The sequence below is a fragment of the Ooceraea biroi genome, chromosome 7 (assembly GCF_003672135.1).
Source record: "Ooceraea biroi isolate clonal line C1 chromosome 7, Obir_v5.4, whole genome shotgun sequence".
In the NCBI taxonomy this organism is placed as follows: Eukaryota; Metazoa; Arthropoda; class Insecta; order Hymenoptera; family Formicidae; genus Ooceraea; species Ooceraea biroi.
The window spans coordinates 5,650,277-5,675,217 of record NC_039512.1 but is presented as its reverse complement, the minus strand read 5'-3'; the positions used below and the strand labels follow the sequence as shown (position 1 = coordinate 5,675,217).

General features: G+C 44.1%; 1 protein-coding gene across 5 annotated transcripts in view; it reads right to left on the bottom strand.

The window, feature by feature from the left end:
• The window catches only part of LOC105282039 (myocyte-specific enhancer factor 2), a 72,937-nt gene that overhangs the window by 25,473 nt on the left and 22,523 nt on the right, over positions 1-24,941 (bottom strand). Inside the window, exon 1 of one of the 5 annotated variants that reach the window (XM_020032517.2) lies at positions 19,660-21,762. The exons of 3 other annotated variants lie outside the window; for them this stretch is intronic. The gene's annotated coding sequence lies outside the window, so the exon portion shown is untranslated. Of the gene's footprint in view, positions 1-2,020; positions 2,177-19,659; positions 21,763-24,941 lie in introns of those variants that run through there. One more of the 5 variants, XM_011343712.3, reaches the window with a different exon arrangement.

The following is a 24,941-nucleotide window of genomic DNA, read 5'->3' as shown; positions in this document are numbered from 1 at the left end:
CTCGTGGTTGAGAGATATAATTTATCACAGAGGCGTGATCCTCGGATTACACGGTGGATACCAGGCGTACTCTTTTCTCTCTCACGTTCCACGAAGGGAGGGCATCTTTAATCGGAGCGAGAGAACCAAGAGCCGAGATCCCCATTATTTTCTCGGTCAACCTAGCAAAGTCGATATAACGGATGGAAAAAGAGGAATTAGTGACCCAACGATCGCCAGATCGCCAATCTCGAACAACGTTGCGTCTTATATCGTTATTTTTTTCACTCCGATACGCATAATTTGCTTCGTTATGCTAATTTATGCGTCAATACTTGTTTATTCTTCTCCGTGTCTCTCCGCAGTCAGAATTCAAATTGCGACTGCAACGCACACCGTTGCAAACAGTTTTATAATATATATATATATATATATACACACATACTAAAATAACTGCAACAATTTATGGACGCATTACTCTTATGACGCAATAAAATACAATTATAATTATTATTGTATCTTTATGCGTCAGTGAGTTACGTTCACCTAAACAGAAATAAATTCCACGGTAGAGTTAACATAATAAATATGTAATCAAACTTTTCCTCGCCGGAGATTCGACAGGGGACTAAAAGAGATTCAAACCGATATTGTTAACGCGTTCGCTATCACGCGAGCGTAGGTGGCAAAATTCACTGCGCCTCAGGATTTTGAAGAAGTTACAGCGGAGCAAGTTTACGCAACGTCGTCTTTCCGACGCAACATATCGCTTCTCGGATGAAATACGAGTTTTCCAAATAAGATTCATACAGACACCGATCAGGCATTTATCGAACTGCCGCAGTTCCCGGATTCGTAGATCTCGTATTCCACGCCTACTTGTTAATTTCTTTATTCGAGTTGTAAATTATGTAACGCGCGGATTACATAATCCATGTTTATGCTCTTGCCGTAAATTAGATAAAGAAGTGACTATATGCCAGCATGAACGATATAATGCAATGTATATACTCCTCAAACAAGTCTTATCAGTATACGATTAATTCCAACGTGGAGATGATTAATCGTATCAAAGAGACAATTGATGAAAATGATTGTCCTGTCCACAGAACTTGAGTTTACGTAAATCACGCAATTTCAAAATGCAGTTCACAATATCGAAAGTAATATCGGAGAGAATATCTCAGGAGGATCGTACCTTCATCATTCAAGTGATTCCGATCACGGACGTCAGATCAAGATGGATCTAATTTGGAATGGTTATGGAATTACGGCACTTTGAATAAGACAAGACGAGATATCAAATTAAGGACGGAAAGCCAAAGCGTATGGCAAGAATCAAATTGACGGCATGTTACAATCGGTGTTACCGAATTACTCGCGATTATTATTCAACGTCGTCAAATTACCGTTATTACTATGACAAAATGGTGAAGATTTAAATTTCAATGACAGTCATAGATCTGTATATGAGGAGTTTCCTTCGCCAACAAGGATATAAAAGTTTCAGCGACTATTGCAGACTTCGTGCGCTCTGTGCACTTGAGTCTCGAATAAAGGTTACAAATAAAAGAAGAATATTTTTAAACAAAGAGTTGCACTTGCAATTCTTTATTTAAAAAACAGGTCGAAGGACCGTGAACGCGGGAAGAAGTCGATGAAAATATAATTCGTCTTCGGACCAGATCCTCACGAAGCAGCGAAGTTTTCGGTGGCCTTCCTGAGGATCGCGCATCATCGTCGACGAGAAATCTCGAGGCTCGACAGGCGCGCTCGAGATACCGACCTGGACGCGGTCCAAGAAGACGCACACGCATACCTAACACGAACATCGACAGAGTGGGGGAGAGGAGGAGAGGTCTCGATGGAGATTCACCGTGACCGAAAGAGTGTCCCTCCCTACCCTCCCGCCCTGTACCGCGTGTCGCTCTCCTTCTCGATCCTCTTTCCCTTCTTCTTTTCCTTTCGCTCTCCTGCCCTCTCTCTCTCTCTCTCTGTCTCTCATTTTTTCCCTCGCCGCTTCTGCGTTTGGTAAACTCACCGGATCTCGCAGCCGGGAAGCCTTCTACCGGATCATCAGCGGGGCATGCCGACGACGATGACGATGGAGTCAGGGCGACCGTCCGCCGAGTCGCGTATCGATCGATCGCCCCCGTCAACGGGAGCGAGGCCGAGCGAGCGGACGAACGAGCGGACGATCCTCGGGATCGGCGCCGCGACGCGACGCGACGCGACACGCCGCACCGCACCGCACCGCGATCGCGATCTCGTTCGAGGACACGCCGCGCGCTCGCGCTCGCGCGCGCGCCTGCTGCTGCTGCTGTTGCACGCACGCACGCACCGTCGACGACGACGACGACGATGCGAGGGACGACGGAGCACGAGGATGCGCGCGCGCGCGCACTACACACACCGCTGAACGTACGCCGGGTCGCCGACGATAGAAGTAACAATCGGTCGTCGCTTCTCCGCTTCGTCGCGTGTCCCTCTCGTGGCCCTTTTCTCTCTTTCTCTCTCACGACCGTTCGACCGTTCTCCAGAACGACGGGCGAACGACGTCAATGGTCCCGCGCGCGCGATCGATATCTCCCCACGGCGCGATACAGCAACCCCCGCGGCCGCCCGCACACGTCGAGAGACGGTAAGGAGAGCGAGATCTCGCGAGAGACAGCGGCGCGATCGTTTTCGCCGATCAAAACAAAACTTCCCGCTGCTGCTGTTGCTTCTACTTTGCCTTCTCCTCCTTCTTCTCCTCCTCCTCCTCCACCTCTTCGCCGGATGCGGATTCTCTCGCACTCACACTAATCCACGCCGCTGGCTGCTGATACCACGGCCGGTCGACGAGCGTACGGAACGGACGAATCGACAGGCACCCACGGGTTCTTTCGCCTTCTCGCTCTCTCTTTCTCTCTCCCCGTCGACAACGTCGACGATGTCTCTCTATCAGCGTTTTTTCTCTTTGGCACACTCTCCGCCGGATTCCGCTCTTTCTCTTACGCGCGCGTTCTCCCTTCTCCGCGCGCTCGCCAACACGGGACACGATGTGTTTGCGTGCGTCGTGTTGCTTCTTCACGATCGTCGTCGGCGGCGAGTCGATCTCTCGCGCGCCTCCGCTCGCATCGATCAACGAAAAAAAGCTACGATCGCGACGATTGGCAATTTTCTTCTAGTTACAGTCTCTTCACTCTTCTCTTCTCTTTTTCCCCGTTCTTCCTTCTCTTTCTGCCGTCGTTTTCTTCACCTTAGCCGTGAAACACTCGCAAAAGGGCGCACGATTATTTATAGGGATGTACAGGTTAATAACGCGACGCGCGGCGTCTCGTGAATTTATTCTTAGGTCGTCGTGCGTGCGTGCGTGAGTGCGTACATGAGCACACCCGCTCCGTTGATCGCGCGCGCGGTTAGATAGGTTAGCTTTTATCCGCGACGTGGTCACGGGGACTAGATGCGTTGACTAGATGCACGGCGAGAGGGAGCGTCTTTCTTAAAATATACTTTTCACGCGCGTGACAACAACGACGACGACCACGGCAACGACCACGACCACGACCACGACGATAAGCGAGGCGAAGAAGACGAAGGCTCCGACAACGTAACACGCGCGGACGGCACTGCTTCTCCTCTACGCTACCAGAGCGTATTCAAATTTAGACACGCGTCGTCTCTCCGCGACGGCGGGTGCTGCCCTGGCGCACACACGTCGCTCGTATGTACGACGATGCACGACACGACGCGACGACGACGACGACGACGACGGTAGCCGTTTGCGGTGAGGAGCTTGCCGTAAGGACGGTTAAAAAACCGGGGCGGTCGCGCGCGCCTCGACCAGTTCGCCCCGAGTTCGCGGTCGAGCCTGAAATAAAGATTTGAGGAAGTCGCGCTGAGAACCGAGCGAGACAGTGTGCGTACATATGTGCGAGCGAGACGGCGGAGAAGGATCGCGCGCGCGCGCGAAGGGGCAAGACAGAGGCAGAGAGAAAGAGAGAGAGAGAAGCGACGCAAGCAAGAGGGGGAAACGAGTCGTTGCGGCTTGGCAGTCGTGTACCAGTCGGTCCACCTCGTCTCCCAAGTCAGCCGTGCGCCGAGTCGAGATACGTCGACCGTACCGCGTCCGCTCATTCGTCGATAACGCCGCCGACGTCAGCCGGCGGGTGACCAATCGGTGGCGCGCGGCACGCGCGCGCCATCTCCCGTCGCCGATACGAACGCGTCTCCCACTCGTGACCGCGGCGCGCCGTCGCGTGTCCTCGCAGCTGGTCGGTGCAGCGGCACGCGTGCGCGGCGCGATTTCGTTTTTCCACTCGCGGTTGGCGAGCGGAACACCGTCGGCCGAGTGTCCGGCGCGCGCGACATCGCGCCGAGATTCCGACCAGCGGCACAACGAAAAACTTGCTCGACACGAACGGAGACGTTGTCTCCCTTATTCAATCGACTTGTCGATTATGCCGGTGTACTTTGGTCTCTTCTGCCCGACCGAGAATATTTTTGTTAATTGCTCTGATCGCTCGACCGATGTGCCCTTATACATGTACAAATATATATACAATGAGAGAAAAATATGTGTGGATGTTTCGTAATATTCATAACTTAAGTCTGAACTTCGATGCAAATGTAGTAGACAGCAAAAATGATTCAAGCTATTAATCCCCTAAGAAAACAATACTAAAGGAGGATTTCTGCTTTTTTAAATTCTCATAAGTTTTTTTATTAATGTCCAGAGATACGCGGCGTAATAAGGTAATTCGTTAACGGTAATAGTTAGCTTATAAAAACTGTATTAATTAGTATGCAAACAAATATCAAACAGTTTTTTATAATCCGTCTTGTTTTATATTTGTGTACACACCTATAATCAGCGTTCGATATAACGTGACATGCAGAAGAAACGAATGTAGAAATTATATAGCTGGATATAAATAGAGCTACGGTATTCTTCAGTTCCGTCTTTTCGCTCGTTGATATGTATCGCCAGGCTTTTAATAAGACTTTCGAGTTTACAGACAATGAGAAGCACGAGTACGAGTCATAGCGGTAAAGGAGGAGAAATTGCGCATCGATCACATCGACCTGATCCTGCGATCGCGCGAAGCGGCGAAGGCAAGTCCAGTTGTCACGAGGAGTCACGTTGCCGCGCAGTAAACAATCCGCGATCTCGGGTAATAGTCCCAGACGTAATTTGCAACCTCGCGAAGCGCGTGTCGAACGATTATTAAGTCTTCTCCGACGACGTAGTATTTTCTTCGTCGGACGCGCGAGGCAAAAAAAAATGAATCAGCGTTGCGCAGGTAAGAAAATGCCTCGCACACTGCGAACCGGCAATCATGACGATTATGAAACAAAGTTAACAACGAGATGGAAGTTTCAGCGCGTGATGCGCGTGGGAGAGAAACGAAGATGAGGAGGGCGAGGCAGAAGGAAGTGAAAAAAAGAAGCGACAAATGGACTTCGGCGCGCGTGCATTGGCGTCAGTTAATGCGCGCGATTCGTTCGGCGAAAGGCCGCGCGTGTTTACGCAAAGGTGGCATCTTTACACCTTATTAATATTTCGCCCGCCAGAAATAACGGCGGTATGGTTCAAGAATCGACCTACGTTTCATACGGAGCTGGCGCGTCACGGAGTGTGTACGCCCCGGAGTCGACGAAAATAACAATTGTGTTATAGACTGACCGACCGCGCGCGCGGCAAACTCAGAAACTCATACACCGGCGACACGCGAGTGTGTTGCGCGGGATTCTATTTGCGAGGCGTTATCCACGCGCGGGCGTTCGATTTCCGCGTAACTTCGAGCGAGCGGTATGGTCTTTCGCACCTCGCGACGAATCCGCGAGCACGCGAACTATACATGCAATGGAAAATCGTACAGGTGTATTTTTCTCGATCCGTGCTCCCCTTCGCAAGTGTTTCGATTTTTATTCGGGTTTTGCGGTTCTCGGTCGTCACTCATGCGCGTTCGCGCACTCATGGAAATCGAAGAACACCGAATGTGCTTGCATACCGTTTGATTTTCACCTGATACCTACAACAAACATTTATGGCAACAAACATGCGAGAGTATTGGAAATTCGCGACGGATCAATTTCACGCACGTGTCAGAATTTTCTCTCGGAAAATGTTTTACAGAGAGCTGGTCTATATAATTCTCTGATAACGAGATAGAATAAGGAATGTGCAATTAATTCGTGACTGAAAGATGGATCATATCATGATTATCAGTCTTCTGAAGAATTCTTAAAAGAGAGACAAATGAAATGGAGGAAACGATCGTTCAGCAGTTTGACGACGAGAGGTGGAGGGACATGCGGTGGGATCTAAACTCGCACACGTTGACAGACTCTCGCGAGACTGTCATCGACATCTAAAACCAATGTCCCGATTTCCACCGGATGCATCCGAAATTGACGTCGATTCGCTAAGGCGATATCGAGCACCGCGGTTTTTTCGCGCATGTCAATCGAGTCACCGACACTCGCGGTCCATCTATCGCGTGGAGACGCGGTCGATAGTACGATTTGAAATCCGTTCTGATGAATATAACGGAGTCCTGAAAATATCCACACGTGCGCATTACTGCGGCCAATTTTCGCGACACGCCATTAACATGTAGGAATTGCGATTGCGAACAGCCAGAATCGTGCAGAGTAGCTCTTCCAATTCATCAGAACAGGATAAGATTTTGTTTACAAAATGAACTCAGAAAACGCATGATTATTATCGCATTATATATAAATTTTTCGTAATTGTAGATTTATCTTGCCAAAATTGGAAAAACTGAAATTCTTGATAAAGAATCGCATCTTTCTGTGTTTAAGGATTTTAGCGATGATTAATTTTGACAATGACCGATAAAGTATCATCCACCATAAACTGTGATTTTAAATATATCATACTATCATGTTATTATATAACTTGCAAAGACGACGGTCAGAGAAGCAATTTTTTATAGTTTCTCTTTGTTTTACAATGTATACTGCTTGTAAGTAACGCGACATGCGAACTTATTCGCACAGATCGCAAATCTAGTGATAGGTTCTGGTTCATCAGGCCGTACGAAGGCACAATTTGAAAGCACAACTGTTGCACTGGCCTGGATTGCACGGTAAGGCTGAGATCTCGGCGGAGAGAAGAAAAGAGGGTCGCGTTCGCGCATCGAATATTCACATCGACGTAAAAAGCTCTCTCTCTCTTTCTCGCGCGGTTCCCGCGCGATACCTGTCGATATTTAACGAATTATCACCGACACCAGGGGTAAATATAAATCTACTCCAGGTCGGATCCAAGTGATGCATTATGCATGAGTTGCAATGTAGCTGTCCCCCTACGGAGGTCGGACAACCTAACCCGTCGAGAGAGAGAGAGAAGAGGCGAGTGTTCAATATGTCCTGGTCTATCGATTTCGCGACCGAGCGGGCGCGAGAAGACACGAGAAACGGAAGGTGGATGAGTAATTAATAAGCCTAAAACGGGCCCATGATCGACGACGATCGCTCGCGCCCAGAAATAACGTTTTGGATATGCGGGGATGCGTAGTGAACAACGGGGTTGGTAGGTTGAGAGTAAACTCTCCCAGCAGTGTTCTAGTCTGTGATATCGTTGTAAGAACATTAAACTTTTCCATTACCGAAATATTTGAGGAGATAGATGAGAAGGATTTGAATCCAACGAGTGTCGGAGAGGGTGTCGAGAGTGTTTTCCCATGTACACAGATTTACGTGTATGGACATGAATGTGTTCACGTAAATGTGTCAATGTGTGGATGTGAACTTATAGATGGAACTGCGCGAGAGAATCTTCTCTCCGACATCCTCTCCGAAGTTCCCGGATTAAAATTTCCCAATGTAACTATATATATATAGGTCGATAATGGTCTAAGAAACATTTGCTTCAAATAAAAATGGGAATATGAATATTATCAAGAAGTAATATATCGTTTCCTTTGTCTTAATCTTCCTTCCATGTGCTGATGCAGAAATAACATAAATAAATTATTGAACTATAAGTTCAAATAGTTCATATTTTGGATAAGTGTACATTGTAAAGTCTGATTTCCTTTTATAACATTATTATTTAACATTAGTATTAGTATTTAACGTTTCAGTATCACTTAAGGAATAGAGAATTTGACTATTGGAAAGTTCACGGTGCAATAACAGAGTTTCCAACACTGTCAAGAACTCGTATCTGCCTCGTACGAGTGCGATATAGAATATCGAAAAATAACGTCAAGCCATACGTCGGTGCACGAACAGGGATATTTAATTAAGCGGCATAAGTTATGCATGGCCGCCATGCGCGAGATAGAGCGAACCGACGCGCCGGATGGATCCGCTGCATGTACCACGTTTATGACACGTACATGGAGAAGAAAATATACCTATTCATTCAGTTGAGAATGACAAATCAGAAGCGAAGCACGGATAATAGACGGCGGGATAACTCGGTTATAAACCGCATTTGAGAAGAGCGACATAAAAAGTAACGTCACTTTTGCACTGCCGGCCAACCGATATAGATCTCATGATCGACAATTCTTTCTTGAACAATCACGAAGCGACCGATATTATATTATTTTAGCGAGATATTACTATTTTCATGTTCCTCGTTGAGGTCGCGGAAAATGGCGATCGAACTCGCTCGTTGTTTGCACGAAATAATTTCTGCGTTGTTTAAAAAATTCGTCACAAATAAAGCAAACGGTACCGAAAATTACATTAATGCCACTGAAATCAGTTTTATGTTGTCGCTGTTAAAATCGTACCTAAGTAGTTCGACAAAAGTAATTTTGGTCTTGCATCGATAAAATAATTAAAAATTTAACTTGAAAATTTCAGGGGGAGAAAGAAACAGGATATTCTCACTGTTGTCACCGCGGTGTTTTCAGCAATCGCCGCATATATATAATTGACATGTTACTAAAATTTGATTCGTCTCGTTGCACATGTCTGACATGATATCTTGATATCTGCGATTTTATTTTTCAATTAGATTTTTCAGCATTTACGACTGGCGAAATTGCGCAATCAAATGTAAATTATGCTCGAACATTGAGAAGAAATTAAAAAGAAATGTAATCCAGATATTATACGGAAGGATGTAATGACTAAATTTTTCGCAATACGCTTGTTAAATACAACGGCTGACAAGTCTGATAAGCTCATAAAAAAAATTATTATCGCTCTTAAACAAATTTGTTACTTCAGTTTTTAAGTTGCTAAAAAGAGAAAACACTTTTGATATCGCATTTATTTTCTAATCTTTTCATGCAGCTCGCTTGCTTACTAAATAGATAATCCGCTCTAATAAATTTCTCTCCTTTCATTTCCTCTCTTTCTTTCTCTCTCCGTTTTTTTATTTTCTCGTCGTGCATGTCTTTTTTCGGTTAAATCGCCATGTGATAAAGACCGAGAAAGTGGGCAAAGTGCGAACCCCCGGGGAACACAGAAAAAGAACATCAGAAAAGGGAAAGGAGGAGGACGAGATGGAAGGAAGGCGGCAAGGGGTGGAGAAAGAGAAAGAGCAGAAAACGGGTAGAGATGACGGGCGCGGATACCTTAGCCCTGTAAAAGGGATGCCCCGGCCCTCGTGATCTCCTTTTGCTCGACGGTGCGAAGGAAAAACAATGAACGTAACAAATACCTTCCGACCGACGGGATCGATAACAATATCGGGGCGATATGCTATAGTCGCATCCCTCTCGCTATTCTCTCCTCCACCTCTCGGTGTATCTGACGTCGCTTCTCTCTCTCGTTTGCTCTCCCGCTTTCTCTCTCCCTCTTTTTCGCACACACGTGCACACGTACGCGTGCACACGTACATACATGTACACGTCTCTCCAACCGCGGTAACCAACGGTAGCAATGATATTAAATTCTTCAGGAAAATCTAGGAAAGTCCATCTTCATTATCGGATGAACCGCGCTTAACCGTGTGACCTGGTCGATCGAGCGTCGACTCGAAAATAGCAGCGCATCGAAAATGATGGGGAGCGAGACAGTTCGCGAAACGAAAATAGACGGTTGGACCAGCAGAGTTTGCGAAACCAAGCTGCAAAAAAACAATTATCCTTCGTACAAGCTATCTCGTCATTTCGGTCCGGATCGATCGATGTGTCCTGCCGGTAGTTTGTGTGACGTTATCAATTTCCGTTTATAATGCAATGAGATAATTCATCACTTCTCGGGCTATTTGGCTAATCAGATAGAAAGATAGACAGATTCTTTACGTTTCAAGCGCTTTTTCCCGCCTGTAACAATTAATTCCTCTCCAATAAGTATGACAAGAGAGATGCATTTTTTAAAAATTATATGCTTGAGAATTATGATCAGTTTTAGATATCTGAATTGCTAGTTAAAACTACATTTAATGAAGTAATAATTATTCTGAGTTGAGATGAAAATTAATTAACTTGCAGATGTGGAAACCATATTTTCAGATCTCGTGAATTAAAACTTCATCGACTTATTAAAATTTTTTTACTTGCAATGAATTATGCATAATGCTTCATGAAATATTGGCAAGTCTAGACCTGAAATAAAGTTCTAAATTTCTATTCATGCAGTTTGCAAGCACTCGCTCTCTCAAATAAAATGACAAATTAAATCTCGTTTGCAGCAATTGCGTCTAATAATTTTAATTGTGGAGAGATTGGAAGATATTTATAAAATAAAATGGAAAACATTTATGTGTCATAAAAAAGATTATATGATTCATCTGGGTGAGAAACTGTATTTTGTTTGTTAGAGTTTTTGTTTCTTACTAACATTTTTATATTCCAATAAAAAAAGATTGTACTTACTAGCACGTTAGAAAAAAATTAAAAACAAAGATGTCTAAGAGAAAGTAATCCAATTACGATATAATTTTTATCAATTTATCAAATTGTTTTTACTAATTATGATATAACATATATACAAAGTAATAAAAGAAAAAAATCAATATTAATCATTATCCTAGATATCATGATACGAATTATATCCTGCATTTAAAACCGTATCTATCGTTACAAAACTAACTTCTCTGATAATTCATCTAAATGTACATATAAAACGGAAAAAAGTGTGTTGAACTATCATTAGTCTCGTAACACCCGAACGTGTTGTATAAATCAGGAAAAATCGAAATCAATACGAATTAATACGCCATCCGAATTTCACATAGTAAGTAAACGAAAATAATCATGTTTATTACGACAATGATTATAGTAACACGATGACATATGCTTCCACTGACAAAATAGCATCGGGAATTAAATTCACTGAAATATATATTCACAAGTTTTATTTCGATCTTAAATGCCGATTTATTCAAATCGTGGTTATATTTCCTGATGTATTTCGAGGCTAACGCGGATATATTCTCGGAGGAAGTGGATCTCGTTGCAGATAATTTGATGAAGCATAATTTTTAAACCGCAACAACGGGGTCGTCGCCAGTCGGAAGATAGACTTCTACAGAGATAACTGGAGAAAAAAGAATTTTAAGAGCGAAATGTACTACATGGATAAAGACAATTGTTGAGTCTAAAATCAGAGAAAGAGTGGAGAACGAATGTAGTCCGCGATATATGTAGAATAGCACGACATTTCGCGATATTATATCGTGGATCATATACGTTCAATGAAATTGATAACCGATGATACCCGTCCATAAACGAAAACGCCAGACATTTTATTAACTTTTAAATCTCGGTCTCAAAAGATCGAAAGAAGCGTTGTCACATACATCTGAAATTTTAAATTGAACGGATATAGACCAACGGATATAATACATCAAGTATGAAAATTATTAACATAACTGCATATCTTGCATTTTTCTCGAAAATAACAAATGAAACTTCAAGATGAAGCGCTGGAGAAATCATTATCAATAAGAATATCATTTACTTTCCTAAAAGAGATGAACCTCAACGAGAGAGACTCGAAATGCGTTCTTATCCTCTCGATAAGATTAGTAAGGATTTATCGCGGTACACGCTCGAAAATTCACGAAAATAGTGAAACCTTGTCACTGATTGATACCTTCCTGAAACGAGACCGCAATTAAATACGTTTTATTTCACGTTCCAGCATTTAACATTGAACATCGAACATCGGCGGCGAGTGAAAGTTGGAATTCCGTTCAACGAGAGGTAATAGCGTGAATCACACGCGCGTTCAAGTCACTCGAGCGGCTCGCTCGCCGGAAAAGGCTTGCGGCACCCGGTTGCCGAGCGCGCCGACCGGGTGCCACAGTGTTTGTCCCAAAGCTCTCTCCTTCCGGAGCGGCAAAGAAACTTCGACTTCCCGTAGAAGAAGTGGGTTGCGGAGGCCCCCGTTTGCGCTGAACGAAAATACCAGGTGGCGACCATACCTCGTATTACCCGTCCGAGTCAGCGCACAGCCAATGGTGCTAACGACCAGCTCCTCTATCTCTTCCTCTCTCTTTCTCTCTTGTTTTCTCTCATTCTCTTTTTCTCTCTCTTTCTCCACGCGACACTCCAAGTCAAGACGGGCGTCTGTTGCCACACCGGATATCCGCTCACCCTGCCTGCCGCCGTCGTCTCGACATCTCCGAGGGACATCTTGCTCCTGAGGAGGAGTAAGCGGCAGAAGCCGCTCGAGAGGGTCTTTCGTCAAGGGTAACGGAGGGAGTTTCAGACGGAACGATATGAGCGATATGCGGGCGGGATGTTCATATATTGCCGGTAATGTAATGTGAAGATGCGTCGCGGTAAAACGCGCCACACGCGACCCACGTTTAATACGCCGTCGCATCTCGCGCGATGGCACCCTGTGTATAATGTAATACATTGACGTGGAGCAAGACGCTGATCGATTTTCTCGATTAGCTTAACGTCTCGTGCCGTGACGAAAATAAAAACGACAAACCCGCTGCGAAATATTAATACACACGTAAAGATTCATAAATAATCACATTACGCGAGAATGCTGAGACGTGACATAAAAAACTGTTGCCTGAAAAAGACGCGTCTAGGGAAATACTTCCAAAGTGAGTGCCTGCAATTGTTCTTTAGGTACTCATATACAGGGTGTCCCGGGTTTTAACCGACAAACTGCGGGAGCATATTCTACTAGTGGAAATAAGAAAAAATTCTTATATCGAGTTTGCTTAGAAATGCTTTATTACAAAGTTATAAACCAATATTGAAAAGAAATATGAGATAAGTAACAACGGAACATAGTGTAGAATTTGGAAGGTCGAAGATGTTTATGTTATGTGTATTCACATGTATTCATGTTCACTATGTTGAAACGATTCAGTATGATTGTTACTTTCACAACAGTAGCTGTTAGATTTCAATCGTCGTGTGAACTAGCAATTACTCTCAGAATGCCAAAAGTGTTTTCAAATGAGGAATACACTGATATTCATTTCGTGTACGGATTCTGTGACGGAAATGCACGAGCTGCCGTACGAGAGTATCAACGTAGATTTCCTAACAGGAGAGTACCAGATAGATTTAAAGCAACGAATTACTAATTCAGTTACTGAGATGCAACAAAATTTTCAGGAATGTCGTACTGTAACAAATTCTGTACTACGTCGATGTCTAGCTTGTATCGATGTGCAAGGACAACATTTTGAAATGCGTCACTAAATCATTGCGTAGATAATTTTTATTTTTGTGAAAAAATCCGTTGTCACTTATCTCATATTTCTTTTCAATATTGGTTTATAACTTTGTAATAAAGCATTTCTAAGCAAACTCGATATAAGAATTTTTTCTTATTTCCACTAGTAGAATATGCTCCCGCAGTTTGTCGGTTAAAACCCGGGACACCCTGTATATGAATATCTTTTTCTTCTTTTACGAATTTCGAAGAAATCTGGATTTGCGAGAACACGAAAAGTGTAACGGTGTAACCTCGTATTTCTTTTTTCGTCAAGTATCAGAAACAACGTCAGCTTTACTTGAGCGATTTAAATGATATTTCAATGTGAAAAGTATGACAGGTATGAAGTCATATCGCTCGCCCGATTGGAGAACGTGAAAAATCGCGAGACAGAACGAGGTAACGGTTGTAAATGATGTGACATTACAGCAATGCAGGCTACTACTACATCCATGGCTAATATTAAGGCGAATGGAAAACAAGATTTGTTTGTAGCGGCGCAACGAAAAGAGCTACAGATAAAATTGTACGTGTCTATAAATGCTGCATAAGTTTCAAGAGAGATTTAACTTAAAACGCCATGAATATTTAACGCGATCTCTTGAGTTTATCCATTACGGTTCGTTCTTTCCGCGATCGACCTTCGAATAATCAATATTTTAAGCCACGTGGCACTTCTACTTTACGTCCAATCGTGAAACAAAAACTCGACATGGCACTTAGGTAATCAGCACCGTGAATATGTGTGTGTGTGTGTGTGTACATACGTGTAAACAGGAAATCAATGCAAGCCTAATGCAAAAGTATATGATGCATGCGAGTAGTACTATGAGCAATAAAAGGATAACATAATTTAATAGGCATCATTAGGCTTTGTTCGCTCTGCATGGTTGTTTGACATTTCAATGAGGGAGTTGTGAGAGAATACCAAGAAGCGAGGTGAACATTATTAGAATGTTTCCTATGCACGTTCATATTAATAATTTGCATTAACCATGGTTAACTAATTATACAATGACGTCCGTTGGCTGATTATTAAGTAAATCAGAACGTATTTAATTGATATATTTTTAGATGAAAAATTAGAAAAAGTAAAATATTTTCAGAACATATTATGTATTGCATAATAATAAAAAAGTATTATGATCAGGCAAGTATAAAATAGTTTGAGTTTTTGTAATTCGAGCGTCGGTCAATTCAAGCAGTTATAGTATTATTTCAATACATTATTAAAATACGATTACCATCGATTTCATACTAATCAAATGATTTAATCTCACGTTTTAACAATGCGTATAGAAAGTTTTGTAGCAAATTTTACTTCAAATAATGGATGTATTATATTATAAAAATCCTGATTGAGACACATAGCTATATGTCAATCGAGGATCAAAATGTCACAAAACAGCAGTCGTATTATGAAGCGGAGAAAAAAAAAGAGAGAGACAGAGAGAGATTCAACAATGTAAGGAATTACCAGACATAACGAGAGGTTTAATGACTGCAATGATAATCTCATAAGCTCTTTAGGAGAGAGCAAATTTATAAACAAAAACCTAACGAGTTCTTCTTAAACACTCCTGAATAATCTTTCAGAGTTTCGACTCCGAAGATAGATCACTCGCAAGACGCAAACCCAAAATCCATCCGTGTCCCCGATCCCTTCGGGGTCCCCAAGAGTTTCGCAAGCGTTGCTGAAGCTTCTCGAGTGTTGGGCGACCGTCGCGAAGCTTTCGTCAGGGTCTCGCGATGCAAAAGCGCGTCGGCCATTCGGTCGTCTCGCGTCGCGTCGTGCCACGCACTTGGCACAGCGTCAAGAGAAAAAGAGCGAGGAGACCCGGGCGGAGTTTCGGGATGAGGTCAGCTACGCGCGATCGCGAAGCTGTTCAACCGTCGAGGGATACGGCTCAGGATGACGGACACGATGGTATCGGATAATCGCAGCGACAAGATCACTGTGATCATCATCGCGCGAATCATGCTGGACAAGTAGAAAGCAGCGCGCGCTTGAAAGTGCGTTGGCGGAAACGAAAACCCCCAAATGGGAACGTTCGGAATTAAATCCGATCGATCGCATGCTAGGTATTTAATGGCGTTGCACAATCGTCGTGCATAGTAGGGTCGTAAATAGTTACGCGGATTTTCGAGTCATCACTCTTCATTTCGGGCGCGAGCGAAGCTGGAAAAACTCGTCGCATTCGTCGCGCTGCGTGTCCCGCCCGTGCATTAGATCGCGCGCCGCTCGCAGCCGAGCGTTGTCAATGAAACGCCGTCAGATTTAATCAAGTCCGATATCGACACGGGGATATCGTCAGTCAGCTCGGTCTGAACTCTGCACAACTCGTTGTTCATTAGCACTTTAGTCCAGTCGCGTAAAATTCCACGAAAATACCGTTGACAGCCGGACGTATTTCCGCGTTGCGGACATAATTATGAAAAATCAAGCTGCATTCGAAACACAGTCACAAACGTGAAACGTCAATGAATTAATGATCGTTGCAAGATTGGGCGATACACCGAGAGTACGAAAAATTCGTTTACAAATTTATGAGAGAAGCGGGAAATATTTGATTCCTCCAAGAGAAACCCTCAAAAGTGTTGCGGCGTGTTACACTAAAGCTGTTTGAGTGTAACAAAACACTAAAAAATAGCGATTTCTAATTAGCCAGTTTTGATTACTTTACTCGTTCGATTTTTTTATCAGCATGTCTTTGCGCATAAATATAAAGTCTCTGTATCTAAATAATTGGTATAATCCGCTAAATAAGAAAATTTATCGTCTAAATACTTGTGAGTAAATGAACAGCACAAGAGTCCGCGCGAGAAATGAGTTAGCTTGTGCTATTTCACGCTAGCACCCTTTGCTGTGGGTTCACAGCAGATGAAAGATGGAAATCACATTTCATCCCAAGTTGCACTCGGCAAGGACCATCTGGCCGTAGTTATCGTCTACATTGAGCGAAAAGGCTTACAAAAAGATCTCCAACGCTAACATCAGTTGGTACAGCATATTGTTGTACAAAATCGAACAGTACGAGCAGTAAGACAACGGATCGCGAAAAAGTAAGAACTATTATAATTGAGAAATATTATGAGAAAATAGTATAAAAATAAGTCTCGTGTAATACCATTCCTACGAAAAATCAGATGAAAATCAGTCTGCTATTATAAAATTTATAAAAAGAAAAATTACTTATAAATGAAGCATTATATCTCGATAATTTCCTGCCTTTTTAACATTAAATTGCCATTGTGTTTCGTGATTCCGTATTCACTTTGCGAAAATTCACGATATTCAAGAAATTTTCCTATAATAATTTCTATACTATGATTATTATATCAACGCAAGCAAAAGTCGAAGCAGTTTAATAAAGCAGTGTTATTTTTTTCACATGCTGTGCGATGGAAAGTTGATAGGACGTGTTATGCGAATCTCTATTACGTGAGAATGCTCTCTGAAAATTTGTCGCTGACGTGAGCTTAAAGGGATAATAATAAGCAAACATCGCCAGGCACATGTGTGCGGAACAATTATAGTTGACGAAACGTGGATTGATACGTTGAACGTAATAGACACGATGTGAAGGCATCCGGGCATGTAGAGTACACACGGAAGGTACACTTTTGCGTTACACGCCTATGCACGGCTGTAAAATAAAAAAGACAGCGAACCAGGAATAAGTCGTACGCCCACTAGCCACGTTTTTCTGCATTATTAGCTCGTAAAAGAGAAAGAGAGAGAAAGAGAGAGAGAGCGAGAGAGGAGAGAGCTGTGCTCGTGTAGAATCCAGTCAAGGTAACTGCGGCGATCATCGTATTTGCATCATCGAATTTACGTCGATGCTACGTCCACGGTTGATACATGATGATATTAAGCAAGGTCATCGCAAGAATGACGAGACTGCCTCTACAGCAGCGACCGTTAATTTGCGAATATTTTCACAAAATTTCAGTGCGGGTAACAACTCGTACAGTCGAAAAATAAAGTCAATTCATTCCGGCATACCTTGATTTTTACTGATATCACTCTCAAATATTCATCTGCATCGCAATCAATCAACTTGCTCTGAAAAATAAAAAAATTAAAAAACAAGCATTTGCAATGCTAAATTGCATACAGGAAATGTTAGATTAAGCTCGCATATCTCGATTATCAGAACTGTGGAAATTGGAAATTGAATTAACGATCACACGACGTGGTAATATGAGGAATTCCTATTAAGCGCAGAAGCGCTTTGTTCCGGTTGAAATTACTTGGAAGTAAATTAAATTAAACGATAGTAGCTGCGCATATATCCGCAGTGAATATAGAATCCGTGAATTTGCAAGGATCGTGGATAGGGAGGTCCAAAATTCTATGACTTTTAACCTTTCGCAATTGAATATCGCGAACGAGGTGAGAAGGTTGTTTCAAATCAGTTTAGCAATTTTATGTGATTTGTGCAAATCAGTTTTTCAATAGGCATCTAATGGACTAAAACTAAAACAATTCGATAAAACTGAAGTTTTCTCTTACGTCAGCCAATAAAATCTTACGTCCTTTTTTAGTTGCGACTGCAGAACACTGGATATGAAAAGAGATTCCGACAAACGGGGACATCATTAAAAGCGATTCGCATGAAGGAGCTTCGAGCGCGATACTGTCGCTTTGATGATGGAGAGATGACAAGATCCGAGTCTTAATCATCGACTCGAGGAATCACGTAGAAGCAGCGTGAGAGACGAAAGATCGCAACTCTGAGCACCCATACACCTAACACCTAACACGACAGCGAAACTCTCTACTTCGTGAAATTTTGGAGGTTCCTCAACGAATCAGTTGTTGCTGCCACTTCGCGGATCCCGCGGTCTTATGTCGACAACTATGTACGTAATGAAACAACGAATTCGTGACATCACAAACCGACCTGCGGTCGCTACATCCGTGTAACAAGCGCAAACGATGACACCGCGACGCGATTCGTCATAGCGAATGAGTGGAGAACGTAGACGAGGAAGACGAAAAAAAAGAAGCGAATGAAGATGAAAAGGCAGGATCAAACTGCCGTCGATCATGGATCAACGGAACCACCGAACTTGACTATGGGCCTAGCTGAGGTTCGATCCTGTTTAATCCTGACAGGGCGAAAGAAAGCGCGCACAGTGCTCGCGGCAAAGTGACTAAAAGCATCGCGTACCGATCGCGAGATGCGACGTGTCGTTACGGTTTTAGCATGAGGACTGTCGCGATGCAAGATAGAGAGAGAAAAAAAGAGAGAGAGAAAGAGGAAAAGAGTAATCTCGGGAGAGTAATACAGATGCGCGGGAACGAGAGAGAGAGAGAGAGGGAGAAAGAGAACGAACGAGAGGTGGATCGAGAGCGAGTGTATATTAACAAACCGCGGGAAAAAGACACCAAAAATAATTCCCGCGCGCGAAAGAAATAAATCGGGGGATATACCGGGATGCGCGCAGGGCGAAGGAGAGGCAGCCGTCGTGGCGTGCCGCAACACAGACAGAGCGAGCAGCGGCAGGGTGGTGCCTAAAAGAAGGTTGACCGGGTGGGTTCTGGGTAGTAAGCTGAATTAGTAAACCGCCATCGGAAGCGAGAGAGCGGGTGTGTATTATAAGAGGCGCGGCGAGACGATCGCCGCGGGTAGTCGCAAAAGTGCCGCGGGCTCGGTTTTCGATCGGTGTCGCGGTTTCTTCCCAGGACGGGAAAACAGACAGACGAAAAGAGATGCAGAGGAAGGAGGGAGAAGTAGAAGAAGGACAATCCCGGGGGAGACGTTGCCGCGAAGATAGCTACCGCGAGTTCGCGCAGGGTGCTTGACAAGCATGCAGTCCACGTATACAGTCCGCGAAAATCACGAGGAGAACGCGATGCTCGACGACGACGCGGAGAACAACGACGGTAGCATCGAAGGGAAGACGATGATAACCGTGAGAGACATGGACGCGACAGGACGGAGAACCGCGAGAGATCCGTGGAGGAGATCCACGACGCGCCGCGACGGCAGCGTTGATGATGAAGGAGAAGAAGAAGCAAGCGGGCAGGCAGCTGCTCCGTAGCAGCAAGGCAGGACTTACCTCTGCTGTTTTTAGAACTCCACTCCCAGAACTGCCGCGGGCCGAGCCGAGCCAAAACCAAAATACCACCGATATAGTAGCGCCCCTTTTTCCCCCGTGGGGTGGAGGGACGCCGGCAACAGAAGAAGAGATGGAGATTGTGCACGTGTGCGTGCGCGCGCGTGCATGGGCGATCGGGTGTGTGCGCGGAAGAACGATCCACCTCTCCTTCAACGGAGATCCAACCAACGACGGCGCGAACCTCCACGAGAGCAACGAGCGCGCGACGCCACGAAGACGACGACGGCTAAGACCTAACCGACGGGCAAGGCGTGCATGATGGCGAAAACGAAAGCGAAGACGAAGAGAACGACGACGACGACCATGATGGCGGCGACCATGAAGACCGCGACGACCACCATGAAGAATAGGACGATGGCGTCTTGACGACGGCCGTGTCATAATGAGGAGTCCCCTAGCTTCGTGATCCAAAGACCACGGAGCCGATGAAACCAATGTAATCTCGGTGAGTTCTCCTCGATGTTGCAGATACAGAACGTAGGATTCGTTGAAAAGAATTGTTAGGCTCAACAAGATTGGAATATATGCGCAGCTCGTGTAAGCTACATCTTTAGCGTAAAATGCTATCTACAGTTTGCAAATACGTCAATTTGAATATAAAGTAATGATATACATAATTATTTAAATGTTAACTAAATTAGCGACAAATTGCGAGACGGTTGGAGATAATTAAAGAGACTGTAACAAATGTAAAGTAAATTCCAAGTAAATATAAATAATCCTACAGTTTACAGCTTGCTTCCATTGTACTAATAAAATTTAATAAGTTCATCTTCGCGTATCTGTGGCATCGAGATTTCATCTCATCGATATTATATTGAGTCCAGTTTTGCATAAAGGATTTACAGGGCAATCAATAAAGTTTAACACATAAAAGGATGAACAGATGAAGCATAAACCCAAATAATCATACATTTACAGGGCAATCAATAAAGTTTAACACATAAAAGGATGAACGGATGAAGCAACAAACCCAAATAATCATACATGGTTAAAATAATCGAGTTGTTTGCTTCGTCGTGGGGATTCGAAGGACATTGCCAAATCGACTGGCATTAAATCCTAATTTTTAAATTATTACATTTCCACGCACAATGCATATTTCTCTATCAGTCTGCACATCATTTTCAGTATGTGACTCGCAATTGACATACTTGATAACTTTTTTTCCGTTAATGAACAGAATCACGAGAACAAAGGATGACGCGCAACTTTTCCAGAGCAAGTAGCAATCTGCGCATCTTCACGGTGCAACACTGCACGAAAATTCGCAAAGTTAAGAGAGAAAAAGATCGACGATCTATAAGTCTCGTGATCGATCGCGACCTCGACTGAATCGATGGGGAGTCGGGATTGTTTGATCAGGTGCCGTGCGAAATTCCGGCGTTTCCAGTGAATTTTCGTCGAAGCGCGCGTGCCGCCAGCTTTTTCTTCGATGTATCATATAGAATCGCGATAGATAGATTTTTTGCCGTTAATCGTTTCCTGCCTCAGTAATTTCGAACAAAGTTAATGAATCGTACCAATGCAAGTAGACGAAGCAGAAATGAGATAGTTCTTGGCGAAAAGTGGAAGGAAACTCACTTTTGCTGGAATCATGAGAAAGACAAGAGTTAATGCTAATAATTATACGATTCCCGGATGCCTGAGGAAGAATATTGCAACGTTTACTCCGGAAATTATTTCAGAGAAAGGAAGCTTCGAGAAAATGTTCACTAAGCACTTTAACGGCATACAACGTGACGCGAAACTGACGTCATGTATGCGCACCGAAGCGACATTGGATTCTGCATCGATTAGTAACACACGCTTCTTAAGAAATAAAATGCAAAATCGGCGTGAGAGAAAAATGGAAGCCGCTGGGATTGTTATAAATTTTATTCGAATTAGCGAACAAAGCAAGCATTCGACGCTGAAATTTAAAATCCTTCGCAAAACAACACAACAAACACAAAAACAGTCAAATTTTTCTAATGACATATATTTCATAAATTTTCGATGCAATTTATGGATCAATGTAAATTTACATTCTTTATATGTGCGATTTCTATTTATTGTGTATTAATTTTTATTTTAATTTTCTTAATATAATTTCTATCATAGAGAAATTAAATAAGACGAAGATTATATTATATTTGCTAATTGGAGATTCAATCAATTTATATTGTTCAATAGAATTTACGTTTAATCATCACCATCACATGAATCATTGCGTTCCTCTATCCATGTATCTGTGATCACTAAAGATAAAAATTCGAGAAGCTTTTTCTGTAGTACGATTACTGTAATGATTAAATTTTCCAGAAGTTATCTCATACACATTAAATTGGACAAATACAAGATTTATTTTTTTTTACTGTACATTTTATTAAAGATTGAGTGTGTGTCACTTTCTTCTTTATTCTTCAATATTACATTTCACCAATTATTCTTAAAATTGACTTTTTCTTAAAGAGCAAAAGTTATTTTTATCTAACTCAATAATTTGAGAGAATTCGGATGAATCATTTAACTTTTAAATCTTTTTCCAATGAGTTATATATTAGTACCACCACATATAATAGTAACAACATCAATTACACATTACCTAATATAATAAAGTATTAATAATAAATGAGAGAGTAGCAATACTTTGAAATTACAACAAACTACCACCATTCAATTTTATCGTCATTCTTGACGCGATATAGACGATTGAGAAGCAACATCCGGTGTAAATCTAGGCCACTCCGTACAAATACGGAATTGCATCGACGATCGCATGATTCGGGTACGAATCGCGCTTTGCAAATTCGATATTCGCATATCTCCGTATGGAATAATTGAAATAATCACGGCGCAGGAGATGCGACTTCTCCAGAGAGAAGCGCGCCGTGATGTCTTCGCCCGACAGCGTTGGGAGCCGAAAATGACGCGTAACGCCGTTAAATGACGGCTAACCGGCTAACCGGCGCAGCTATTTTATTTAGCGGAACCGCTGTATAAATCGAATCGCGCGATACGAGAGAGAGAAAGAGGGAGAGAGACGGAGAGATTCGCACACCGATCTGTGACTGACGTGACATAATGCGATTCGCAACGCTGAATCCGCCGCACCTCGCATCCCTCACAGCTCTTCGCAACATCCCTCTCGCGAATGCGAGAGGGAAGGAGGCAGAGAGAGAGAGAGAGAGAGAGAGAGAGATTCGTCCAATTATAAAGCCTGACGTAACGTCGAAGTTTCCATAATTACTGCGCTACTAGCCATAGCCAGCCAGTCACGCTGCGAGATCGGCCGATGAATTACTTATGCTCGCGTTATCTCACTTCGCTCTCTCCTTCTGCTCTCTGTATCTCTCTCGCACCGCCGCTACTGCATTCGGCTAACTAATCGGGTTAGCGGTGCCTGGAAGCGACTCCGAAATAGCGAGCATTATTAATTTAAGTCACTCTTAATACGCTCCGCGCTCTCTTCCATCGGTGAAATCTTTCTCGTACGTCCTCCCCAACCCACCACTATCCAACAACCCCGTCGATACCTCCTCGTACCTCCCTCTCCTCATCGCCCCTCGCCGTTTTCTTGCTTGCCGACTCTCGCCGACGGTTATCACCGACGTCACCGATCCAGAATAATATTATTTCGCGCGCGAGAACGAAGAACGATTTCGAGGGATCCGTCCCATCGATCATTGGGAACCGTGATCGAGTCTGCATCCATGAATTCTTCGGTAAAAACCGCGCTAAGATGGATCGTTTGCGTGCGGTTTCCGGTCGATCGAAGTCGCGCGGACGCCGAGCGTAATTTCGTTTCTGCCATCGCCATCGCGACGCTAAATAATCGTTGCACGAAGAGAAACATTTATTCCAAAATCGTGTCTTCGGTAAAATATGCGAATGTGCCCGTTTTAGAGTCTCGCGAATGTCGCGAGAACGTTATTCCGGATTTATCGGTTGCTGTCTGCTCTCGCAAATTTGTCCATACGAATCGCGGGTCGTGGAAAATCAGAGCTACGTCGTGTTGCAGTCGCGTCGTTAAACGGACCTCCGTTATTCTCGCTTATAGGTCAACGTGGAATGTAATTTACATGAATTATCGGGTTTTCATCGCTACGAAGAAACGAAAGGTATCGTCGCTCGCGTGTATATGTGTGTATGTGTGTGTGTATGTGTATGCCGGCGGCGCTGAGACCCGACCTCGCACCGAATTCACGATGGCTGCGATATTATCTGAGATACTGCTCCGTGGTGGTGGCTTCCTCGCGACGCAACGTACGAATCGAAGTCAACTTCGAATTTCCATTACCTTGACATTTCAACTAGGTATCCGTAGAGCGCGCGATGCCAACGCACGGTCCCTAACGTTAATTAAAACTGCCGGCGAGTGTGCACGCCGTTGCCAGAAATAACCACACGCACAAAATGCGTCACGTCCACGTAGCACTAATGGCAGCTTCATAAGTTTCCTTCTCTCCCTCACTTTATTTCTCGCTCTTTCTCTCCCCCTCCCCCGATCTCCGTCTAGCTCTAGGAATCGTGCGAGAATCATCGAGGAATGTCCAAAGCGGAAGGACACAGCCGGTGATCGCGCCAAACGGTCGTCGAGCTAAACGACGATGGCGGTCGCGAGAGGGTGGAAGAGGAGATACCACGGGCCGGCGGCGATCCTGTGGCGACTTTTTGCCCTCTCGGCGAACACAGTACCCTGCTCGCCGAGAGGAAGCCGAGGAGAGCAGAAAAGTACAAAACGACACATCGCTCCGGATCGGCACGTGCCACTCGATAAATCTGTCGGCAGCTGACGGCACGGCCGGCTGTGCTGTGAGTCGCCCGCCATCTCTCTCTTTCTTTCTCTTCTTCCCTCCCCTTCTGCCTTCTTCCTCGCTGTCTCTCTTTCTTTTTTTCTCTTCGTGTTCTGTCTTTCTCTTTCGCTTTCCCCGTCGCGGCACGCCCGCGTATGTACATTTTCTCTCCAACTTTATCTCTCTATCTCTCTCTCTCTTTGTGCCTCCTCTCCCTTTCTGCGTTCACCGTGCGGTCCAGGAGAGCCAGCATCCCCAACCGAGTGCGCGCACACGTGCGGCCCGTGACTCCGCGCGGCACGGAGCGCCGTTGACTTCTTCCTCCGCTAAATTACACCCGCCGTTTCGTTCGGTCGACTTATGCTCGGTCTGACCGATCGGACGCGAAACGCTCCCTCTTCGCGACGTCATGTGCTCGAGAAACGAATTCAGAAGGATAAAGAT